The sequence below is a fragment of the Thermobia domestica genome, chromosome 1, assembly GCF_964235325.1.
Source record: "Thermobia domestica chromosome 1, izTheDome1.hap1.1, whole genome shotgun sequence".
NCBI classification, from domain to species: Eukaryota; Metazoa; Arthropoda; class Insecta; order Zygentoma; family Lepismatidae; genus Thermobia; species Thermobia domestica.
Window position 1 is genome coordinate 161,625,869 of NC_137454.1, and position 12,370 is coordinate 161,638,238.

General features: G+C 32.8%; 1 protein-coding gene across 1 annotated transcript in view; it reads right to left on the reverse strand.

The window, feature by feature from the left end:
* Nucleotides 1–12,370, reverse strand: part of LOC145690449 (NFX1-type zinc finger-containing protein 1-like) — a gene marked incomplete in the record, with an annotated part of 145,273 nt that overhangs the window by 5,586 nt on the left and 127,317 nt on the right.

The window sequence follows — 12,370 nt, forward strand, 5'->3', positions numbered from 1 at the left end:
CTGTTAACTTTGGCCGGTTGGGGCTGGTAACAATGTGAGCAGTTAGTCAGCCATTCACAGTGGTTACGTCGTTCGGTCGTGCTACAGTGTTTGTGTACTGCAGTAGGGCTCTCGGTGGCTAAAAAGGGAACTCTACATCTTTCTTTTCCAACTCCAGCTAACAATTGAAGGGTCGTGAGGTCTTCATTTCTTTTAGATCCTCTGGCAGGTCGAGAAGCTTGTCTTTTTTAATTCATTAATTTGTCTCCACTCTGGCCAGGGAATGTGAATTTTTTCTTTGCCTTCGTTGTTCTTTTTTTTTTTTTTTTAATATTTATGTTTTTATTTGATGGCACCTTCTTCGGATAATTGTCCATTATGTGATTTAGCTGTGTATGGTAGGCAAAAGACAGTAAGATGTATTTTATGTTCGAGCAAAAGTCATTTATCTTGTTTTGAACAATATAATGATGGAAACAATGTTCATATAAATGATTACAAGTGCAATATTTGCGTTCTGAAATTGAAAACTGGCCAAGATCGTTCTCCTGGGGTGGCTGGAGGTTCAACTCTGGGTAAATCAACTGATGATTTTGCAAATGTGCAAACGAAAGAAAATTATTTGTGTTCTAGACGTAAAGGATCATTTACTGATTTTCAATCTATATCTAAGTTGTTTGAACTGAGTATAAACAGAATAATACTAGAATTACAACATGAATTTGGCATAATAAAGAAGGAGCTTGAAAAAAGAGAACTTTGAATTAAAGAAGTTACTAGTAAAGAAACAAGTTGGAAGTGAAACAATTTTACCCAAAACGAATGATGAATCTGTATTAGACGTAAACGATAAAAATCAATTCCCTGTATTAGCAATAAGTAATGAAGGTAACAAGGATAAAGCTCTCCCTCAGTCTTCTCAAGCTTAGACTCAGGTAATTGAAAGAAATAAAATACGTATACAAAGTGAATCAACTAAAACTGTACAAGATACATCAAATTTAAGAAAGGAACAGAGGAAACTAAAAATAGGTAGTGGCTCAAATAATTCAAATTTGGTACTAATTTAAGAAAAAAAACATTATTTGTAACTAAGTTCAATCCCTCAGTTGAAGTAAAAGAAGTTAAGAGTATTGTGAAACAACTTAATGTAACTAAAGTGACTTGTACCAAATTGAAAACAAAGTATGATTCTTACTCTTCCTTTCATGTTGAGGTAAACGAACAAGACTTTTCTATTATAAGTGATCTTGAGGTGCAGCCTAGAGGTCTTTTAATTGGTCCTTTCTTTGGAAAATTACGGAATCAGGATGAATTTCCTAGGAATACTGGTTCTCATGCTAAGCATGGAGAGTCTTAAAATTTAGTACCAGAATTTAGTACCTGTGTACTAAAAGTAACGAGTTCTTCTCCTCAATTTCTAGTTGTAACTATGATATTATGGCCGCAACCGAAACTAGGTTATCTGAAATTCATGATGATCGGGATTATTTCCCAGATTCTTATACTTGTTTCAGAGCGGACAGGTGTTATGGTGAAGAAGGTGGTGCTAGAGGAGGTGGTTCTTTAATTGCTGTCAGAAATAATTTTCAGGTGTTTCGAAGCTATGATTTGGAAAGTGTAAATGAATGTGTCTGGATTGAACTTGTCGACCAAAAATCTTCTAATCTCTTGTGTATATTTTCATCCAACATTTCCTCTTGAAGCATTTAAGAACTATCTAAATTGTATCTCCAGTAAACTTAACCTGTTAAAAAATGATGTATTGATTTTTGGAGATTTTAATATATCTAAAATAGATTGATTAAATAAAGAGCCTTTATCATGGAATACACTATTACTCTAAAGTCAGGTTTCACTTATTGTCAACTTTTTTTTGGATAATACGAATCTAAGTGTTGAACCAGCAGTATCGGATTTAGACTTAGTTTTAACTAACGCATCTATAGTGTCGGAAAGACACGATGAGTATATGATGGCTCCTGATGTACACCATTATTCAATTGTAACTAAAGTATTTTTATCCAGTGTTTGTAAAGTATATGAGTCCACTGAAATATTTTTATATGCTAATGGTGACTATTTATCCTTGTATCTTCAAATTGCTAATGCTGATTGGTGTAATATATTATTAAGTAATGATCTCAATTTAGCAGCTTGAAAACTAGAGGAAGCTATTAAATCTGCGATGGAGTGTAATATTCCTAAATCTAGGCCTAAAAAATAAATTTCCCTTATGGAATTCAAAAGAATTGATTTCTTTATGGAAAGTAAAAAATCAGGCTCATAAAAAATACAAAATTTCTCAATGTGAAAATGGTTATGTAGTCTTTTCTAATTGTAGAAGAGCTTTCAAAACTCAATTAAATGTGGACAGACAAAATCATTTTAGTAAAATTGAAAATGACCTTACAATTGCCCCTGAAAATTTTTGGAAATATGTAAATGGTTCAAAAAATAAGGTAATATCTACTATTATTGACAATGATGTTTTGTTGACTGATGATAGTACGTTGGCTGAAAAGTCTGCCAACTATTTTTCATCAGTCTTTCAAACTTTCTCGGTTAGTGTTACTAAATATCAATGTTCATTTGAAGAATTTGGTCAAGTTAAACCCCCAGAAATTACTACTCAACATGTATTGTAAGCTATCAGAACTTTAAAGATTAAATCGTCAAGTGGGATAGACGGAATTCCAGCTTTCATTGTTAAAGGAATAGGTGAAACAATCGCAACAATATTGTCTTCTTTGTTTAACTGTGGAGTTTATCCACTTGTAATTATCCTGATGTATGGAAATTGGTTTCTATAACACCCATACCTAAAACTAATGGAAAGTCTATTAATGATTTTCGACCAATCTCTGTAATGAAGGTAATTCCGAAAATCTTTGAGAAAATAATCTATAAATATGTTTATAATGAGATTAATATAAACCAACATGGATTTATGGCTGGTAAATCTGCAATAACTAATTTAGCAAGTCTTATGCATTATATGCTTCCAGTAATTTGGACTGATGGTCAAGTTGACGCTATTTACTTAGACTTTGTTAAGGCATTTGATAAATTAACACATCACTTATTGATAAACAAATTGAAAAGATATAACTTGCCTAACTGTGTTATTGATTGGTTGACTTCATATTTAATTGGAAGGAAATTTGTGGTAAAATAAGGGAAACTGTCTGCTATTCATAGTAATACCTCCGGGGTACTCCAGGGTTCTAATCTTGGTCATCTATTGTTTTTGCTATATATTAATGACATGTGTGTTGATTTAACTTGTACATATCTGTTATATGCTGATGATATTAAAAATTTTTAGTCAAATTAAGTCCAAACAAAATCAAGATATTTTGCAAAAAAATATAGATATCATAGTTAAATGGTCCGAAGAGAATTCCCTACCCCTGAACTTTAACAAAACGCTAGGAATGACATTTTCGAGGAAAGTTAACCCTTCCATCTACAAATACAGGATATGAAATCAACATATCGAATTCGTTAAGCATGTTAAGAGATTTAGTAGTAATATTAGATGAAAAATTGCTTTTTCAGAAGAATCTTCAGGTTGTCATCTCCAAAGCTAGGAGGAATTGAACAATGATCAAATGGTTATGTAGAAATTTTACTAATATTAATTAACACCTGCAAAATTCTCTATATGTGCAATGTTAGGTCTCATCTTGAATATTGTACGGTAATTTGGAATAGTGAAGCTAAATATTTTAGTTCTTCGATTGAATCACTTCAAAATTCATTCCTAGCCTGGTTAAAATGGAATTTTAAAGAAATAGGAGAGGCGAGCTTGTCAGACATAAGGGTGGATTTTAATCTTACCCTTCTGGCTGACAGGCGCCGGCTCTTTGACTTGAAATTTTTTCATGTAATTCTGCATGGAGATTTTGTTCTGGAGAACTTTCTCTCTTTAAAAATTCCTCATAGAAACATTAGGAAATTTGTTCCGTTCATTAGTAAATATCTAATTAGGTCTTCTATATATAAAAGTATAGAAACAGCTAATAACTTTTATCCGGTTCTTGATTTGTTTCATAAGAATTTCAAGAAGGTGCGTGAATTATTTTTTTAATTTTTAGATAAACTATGAATTGTCTTAGTATTTTTAGGCTTGCAACTGATTCTCTTAATTCTGTTTTGTATTTTTCTAAATACTGTACGGATTTGTTTTATATATATATTGTATATTTTTAAATCAAATTGTAAGAACCTTTTTAATTCTGAACAGATACACGTGTTTGTTTCTTATTTTTATTATATTTCTGGAGGTCATTTTGTAAAGTTTGTAAGGTGCCATTTGCAAGATCATTTTATGTTTTGTTAGGTTTTTTTTTATTATTTTCTCGTCTTTTGTTTTCCTATCATCTTTTCTTTTCTCCTATGCTTAATTCTTTCTTTACTACGTATACTGCACTTTTTTTAAACTGTCATAAATTTTTTTATTTGTGTCATGAATTTTTTTATGCTTATTTTATTTTCGTCATTGTTACTAGCCTTATGAATCATTGTATTTTACCTGAAGTGTTTAACTTATAAATATTTATTTTTATATTGTATTAGCAGCTACATAGTGTCTTTTTTAACTTATTTTTCTCTTTCAATATTCTGTAAACTGTTACAACTATATGGTTAATAATAATCTTATTTTGAATTTTACACTGTATACTTATTCAATATGGTATACCTTTTCTATATGCATTTAATTATGCTTATTTTTTTACTATTGTTATTTTTGTATTTTCTAGTTTGTAACAGATACTGCATGTTTTTATGTTATTTTTGCTGAACTAATATTTTATCCATTTCATCTATTTTTGTATAATCAGTTGTATGCTGTTAATTCTATTTGCATGCGCCCTATGCTTGTAAAAACATTTTTTTTCTTTCTTAGGGGAATATATGGCTGTAATGCTGTTTGCTTCCAATAAACATATTTCAAAACATTATTATTATTATTATTATTATTATTATTATTATTATTATTATTATTATTATTATTATTATTATTATTATTATTATTATTATTATTATTATTATTGTTATTATTATTATTATTATTATTATTATTATTAACACTGTATATAAGCATGAAAGATAGACGGTTTGTATCTGAATACTGAAAGACTAGTTGATTGCCAACCTCGGTAGTCGTGAAGTCTAGGAGGCAACGACATTGTTCATGAGCTTCTGAATTTGGGTTGAGGGTCTAGGTTTTGAGTATTCGGGGTCGAACTAAACATTGTTAAACGTTATAGGGCGCTGGCTAAATATGTTCAAAATTGCTTGGCCCGGGTTTAGAATTGTAAACGACTCGAGCAGCTCGGCTCACAGCTCATTCACTATCGAGTCGAACCGAGAAGTGAACTGAGCCAACAGCTCACCCAAGCGAGCCCTCGGCTCAGTTGAGCCGAACCGAGCAGATGGCTCATCCCAACCAAGCCGGTTCGAGCCGATGGTTCACCCCAAGCTAGCCGGCTCGAGCCATCAGCTCAGTTGAGTCGAGCCGAACTGAATTTGTTATAAAAATCTCTTGTGGTCTCGTTATCTAGACGAGACGAGATGCGAGTAGTGTCCCCTCTCGTGAGCAACACTAAAAGTATTTCATATTACTGCTTACATTTGTTATGACTTTCGTTTTCCAGTGTAATCAGGCTGTGATTTCAAAATGAGTTAAAACGTGTTGAAAGAGCGAGCCATTTATCAAACTCGACTCGACTCGAAACTCGACGTCAAACACAGTGAATCGGCTCGGAACTCGACTCGAGAAAATTGCCTTTGACTCTAGTCGAAACTCGACTTGAATTCGAGTCGAGTCGTTTTAGTTCGACTCGTGCCCATCTCTATGCGTTAGAAAAAATGACTGCTTACTATTATTCTGTTAAACTAATTATATAATAACAGTGTTGTTATGCAAAATTAAAAATACACAATATAGAGAAACATTACACTACATCTAATAAAATAAGAACATATAAACTGAGAGTGAATCAAAACTTGCCAGTAACTCTAAAATCAATACATGCTTTTTAAAGCTTGGGACTCTAAGATACGCAAACTGATCTGAAAGAACTCCAATATTACATACAGGGTGGAAAGAAATCATGATTTTTAAAAAAAATCATTTTTGTTGATTTTTTTTATTTAAATCGATTTTTTTTATTTAAATCAAATCTTTCTCTTCGTATAATACAAGTTACGAACTGAAGAAAAAGCATTAGGAATTAGTATTAAATGCTAATTATGCTATTTAAGTGAAAGTATTGGAGTTGAATTTTGAATTATCAACAATCGTTAACAATGTTTCTTAACCCTTTTAAATTATGGCTCTTTTTAAACGTAAATTATAGACTTTCAGTCAAGCAGCTACAGCATCATAACTATTTATCCTAAGATAATGGTGCATACATCACTCTCTTTAGAATAGAACAGCTTTTAAAACGGTAACATTCACATTTCCTTATCATGTTCCTGAAGCGGGAAATTTTCAGAGTAATCGTTTTTTTTTTTTTTTTTTTTTACTTTTTTAAAAAATTTTGACCCCCTCTGGATTCCCCTGTGTTAACGCACATATCTCAAAATCAACTGGGAAATACTAAGGGGTGTACTAAATGTGTGTACAAAATTTCAAGCTTCTATCTTGAGTAGTAAGGGTGAGGAAATTATTTAACAATGAGCTAAGAACATTCCCACAATGCCCCCAGATGACCCGGATGTAATATAAAAATTTCCTCAGACATCCCTATTTATCCTAGGATCATGATTTGTACATTATTGTCTTCAGAATAAAACAAATTTTCAAACGGTGCCCTTCAAATGTCTCCATCATGTATCTGGGGCGGGGAAATCACGAAAAAAGGAATTTTCTGTTAAAAATATCTTTTTTTTTTTTCATTTTTACCTCTGTGGACCCCTCCCCCTGTTTTAAGGCAGAGATCTAAAACAAATCTGAAAAATACTGAGGGATGAACTGAGTAAATGTGCAAAATTTCAATCTTGTAGGTGCAAAAGTAAGCCCGCGAAAAATAATATTCCCCAAATACGCCAGATTTCCGTATAAAACAGGATCTCAGATAACAGTTTCCTGAGACATCCCTATTTATCCTAGGAGCATAGTACGTACATCATTTTCTTCAGAATAGAACAGCCTTTCAAACGGTACCATTCGTATGTCTCCATCTGAGGCGGGAAAATCGCGAAAAAAGCTGTTTTTGTTAAAAAATTTTTTTAAACATTTTTGCCCCTCTGGACCCCGCTGTTTCCACACAGAGATCTGAAAACATCTGAAAATTATTAAGGAGTGCACTGAACGAGTGTGCAAAATTTCAGTCTTCTGAATGCAAAATGTAACCCGCCAAATAATAATAATAATACGCATAACAAAAAATATCATCCTTTTAAATTTACGACGTCATCACACACTATGCCTGAACGCAGAAAGGCGTGAAAGCATATGTAACGTGTTCTAGAATGCCTCCAGTCTTGAAGAAAACGAAGTAAAAAGCCTTATTGGTACTTTTTTAATCGAATAATGAAGATTCTACCCTATCACCTAAAAATAGGTGATATAATTTAAAAGGTTAAGCATTAAGGAAAAAGTACAGCAAAATAATTTAAAAGGTTAAGCATTAAGGAAAAAGTACAGCAAGTTTATCAAAATGACACTTTTTTTTGCACAAAAGTTACTTATATTTGGCAGGGGCCTATTTTTAAAAACTCATAACTTTAGGCGAAATTCATGTATTTCATGCCGCAAGCTAGTTCTAAAACACACACACACACACACACAAAAAGAGGGGATAGGACCCCTCTAAATACGCCCTATTATCTAGGAACAAACAAACAGACATGCAAAAAGAGAATTTTCTTCTTAAATGTCGATAGTGATTTCCCCTTTGAAATAGTTAACGATCTTAAAACGCAAGCCCAATGTTACGAAAAGAAGAAAGCAGAATTGCTCCGTTACCTGTTCAAAACGGGATTTTTCCTAATCATCCTCTGCGTGACATTTGTTTTCATGCTATACTGCACATTTGAGTTTCATTGTATTATGATTATTGATTTCCATAATCGAAATAACAAAACAGAAACGGCATTTTACTTATTTTCACTTTAAATTAATTTATTTCGGAATTCGATTTAAATCAACGATTTTTATTTAAAAAATCAAGTGATTTAAACCTTGATTTAAATCGTGTTTTAAATCAGACTGATTTAAATCAATCCACCCTGATTACATACCATCAACAAACTATTTTCTAGTAATGAAGTAGCCTGTTCATCAGAACACAGTTTATTCACTTTAACCCCTTACTGTATATAGTTAATTATGGTACCCTAGTTGTTGATAAATATTTTCCGCCGCGGCATTTCAGACACTTTACTTTAAAATTCTGTCCACCATCATCCTCAGCTTTTAAGAAAAAGTATTATATCAAATGTTCGACGGTAAAATATTTTCGTTCTCCATCTGTATAGAAACAACATCTCAAAGTAAAATAGACTACCGGTTCCATTGCAGTTGTAGTTCACTTACTGAATATATTGATTTGGAGCTGTCAAAATCTATGACGAAATTTTCCAGGTGCTTGCAATTAGTACACGTGATTTCCCTGAGGCTGTCCTTATCTTCCAAAAACAGCAAGTGGCACTATGATCTCATCTGTTTCTCTGTGTGTCGGTGACAGATTGTCGGTCACTGACATACGTAGTTCATGCTCCAGTGTTTCATTCTGAGAAATTCACTTACAGGAAAGAAACATTTGTTTCCGAAAGAAATATACGTATATTGTAGTTACTTATCCGAAGTGTAACGCGAAAAATGTAACACAAACTAGGTACGCTACTTAGAAATTTGTAACGCGTTACCGTTACAGTTACTTTGGAAAAAATCTAACGCGTTACTTGCGTTACGTTACTTCCCAAGACTGAAACCAAACTTCGTGTCTTAGCCAGCCGGTTCAAAAGAAACATTATAAAGAAACCCTTCTCTTAAGGGAATATTTAATATAGTTCTGCCTTATCCATAGTTTAGAATTTAAAAGAAATATTTGAACAAAATTTCAAAATCTACGGTCTAGAGATCTGATAAAAGGCGGAAAAACTCTTAACCACCGCTGTTCTTCCCCATCCCTTAACTCTCGGATTTTCCAAAACTTTACATAGTTCATGATCTAGGGTTCACGAGAATCCCAGACTTACATAAAACAACTTAGTGACTACGCTCAATGCTTGAAAATCGATGAGTGAGTCAATCAATTTATTATTTTATAGATATAGAGTGTAAAATTCAAAGTATTTTTCCGTTTCTAAATTTTTTATTATGCACTTTTAAATCACAATTTTCTATTCACAAAGTAAGGTACAAGACTTCAAAGAAAAGAAAATTATTGTTATAGAAGGTTATTATTATACTATCATTCATATCTGTATCTACGTTGTGATGTCACTTCCTAAGGGATTTATGCTGATCTCGATCTAATGTTCTCCGCATCGATGCACCCAGTCTACCAATTACACAAATCAAATGTATCTAATAGCTATAATATCCGAGGAAAATCATCCAGCATAAAAAATATTCCAATGGTGAACTCAACACATTACTAAAAACGCCAAACGATTTAGATATACCATCAATAATGCGCATCGGTCAACGTAAATAGATTAAAATTGACTTCAATACACACAGTTGACACTTCAGGTTTAGTTCCTCTAAATTTAGCATCACGATGTACTCAATTTTGGCTCAAAGAAAATAAGTTCAGTAATCTTGAAATCTATGAGATAACCAAAGTACGGTATTAGAACTATGTCTTTACACGAATTACATTTCCTTCGAAAAAAATTTTTATAAACAAAGAGAAGGACTACTCATGGAAGCCCCCTGTGACCTTTTCTAGCCAAATTAATTTTCTAGACATGACCATTAGCAGAAAAGGACAACAAATTTCACATGAATATCTACAGAAAACTGAACGTCAGTAATGTTTACATAAATAAAAGATTGGCGCAATCCACCAAAATTAATTAAATGTTGTTTTGTAACAGTATTACAAAACCAGGATATTGACAGTCAAGTACACTCCACATATAAAATTTGTTTCTAATATGGTTACAATACACACTCATTGGATAAACGGAAACAAAAGCTCTAAACATTTACAGAAAAGGGCCAAAGCTCTGAAATAATAAAAACGAAACAGAAAAGAAAAGATCTCATTCGTGCTTTGGCCAGATCTTTTCTACAGAATGAAAAAAAAAGCACAAAAATGTGGTTTTATGACGGCCTTCAAATTACGAAGAAAACATGGAAAAATTTGCAATAGGGTATAAAAATTGTTATATAGACGCAAAAGTAAACTAGCATTTATGAGTTGGTATGTGCTTGTGACCAAACTTACATAGCTATGGCAAAGAGAAGCCCTGAAACTAGAATAAAAGAACATATAAGTGACTCTACGGACAAGTGATTTCAAGATTCAAAACGCCTGAGTAAGTCTGAGCATTCCATTAAATAAACCATCATTTGACACAAAACTTTATCGCTTACGAATCATTCTTCATCACAACCAAAATTAAATCTAGATAAAAGTAGTTTAGACAAACAATGAAACTATATCATAAATTACAATTACACTGTCACCGTACCAAATGTCCATAGCATTCGATTCAACACACTGCACCATCCATACAGGGTCGAATCTTGAATCCTGCGAACTACGCGTTCGCAGGAGGCGCCAGGTGAAGAGGGGCGCCAAACGAAAAGGAATTCTGCGTTTTAAATGTGAATATTTATTAAAGAAAATGTTTTGAGAAAAATTTTCCAAACAACTTCAAATAAATATTGTATAGACTGAAGTACAGATAAAATAAATCAACAGACAATAAAGTCGAATCTTTGCGTGGTTGGCTATAAAACACTCCTTTACAATTGAAATGTATTCATACATCAATTGGTGACAATGCCACACTGCAGCGCAGGTAGATTTAGGAACGATATTTTAAAGAGGGGGGGGGGGAGAGATTTTACGAATACGAGAAAAATGTAGGAAAACTTAGCTTCTCAATAGATGTTACATTAAGCACTACGGTAGTACGACTAAAAACAGCGACATTATTTCCACAATCCTACCATATGCACAAAATACAATGCAATATATTCTTCCTTTCTCTCCCAACGACCCTTTTGTGACCATGGTAGAGACAATCATTGCCAAATATGTCTTTGAAATGGGAATACATCAACAAACAAAAGAAAGTCAACTGCACATGTTGCTTATGGATTGGGTGGCATTGTCACAGTAGAAAGAAATATCTTCAAGGATGCTCCGCCTTGTCATAAACAGTGTCCCCTCATAATGCTTCGGTTCAATGACCATAGTTAAGGGTTGAGAAAAGTCAGTGTAAACGAAATGCACATTATCGAAGTTCAAGCGACTAGAGCACTAGACGTTTGTTTTCCATTGGTCCAGGGAAGAAGCGAATACTAAGAAAAGACAGGCGGCACAAATGGAATTTTTGTTCATTCCTGCAGGAAATTTCAACTTAATCACAATCGCTTGCCACTACTTAATGCTCACTTCGCTAATGTCTATTAGCCCATTTGTCATTTGTCAACATTTCTGTTTCTATCCTTAGTCGGTTATATATTATAAAGTTTCTTTCAACTTCAGGTCAAAATTTCGAAAGTGATAATCACACAAATGTTAAGGTGGGGTTGTCAATACCAGTTACTGTTAACGAAGCATCTGCAAATCGATAAACTTTTCAAACTGTAGTTTAAAAAAAAAATAACATAAAATAAAAAAATACTTGATTACAGTAATTTAATTATTAAATTAAAATGGAATGGATACGGTCTCTTCGGTTTGGTGGTAAATTAAATATATTTTAAAATTTGTTTGAATACAATTAGTTTTCACGCAGTATATGCGTATTTAACTCGAAAGTGTAACTGTAATCGGAAGGTCATTAGGGTTATGAGTAAAATTTTTTTCAGATCTCTCATTGTCAATCACAGCAGCGTATACCTATACTCGTTGTACAGTGTGCATACAATACACTACATCATACAGCATTGAATTTTGCGGGGAGATCTGATTTTGAATTTCCACCAGTGGATCGAAAACAAAGAAAATATCGATTAAGGCACACACTTTTGTCATTTGCTGTGTATTAAACAAGTTTAGCTAAAATTAATAAAGAATTATTTGAGATCAACCATATGTCAAGAATGATTAAATGGACTAACTTTGATGGCCACTGAAAGTGACATCCTAAATGAATTGGATACGGATGCAATAATAAAAGGTTCTGCCAAATTGAAAGCCAGAATATTGTCTTTATGAATTTTTCAGTAACAAAGAAAACGAGA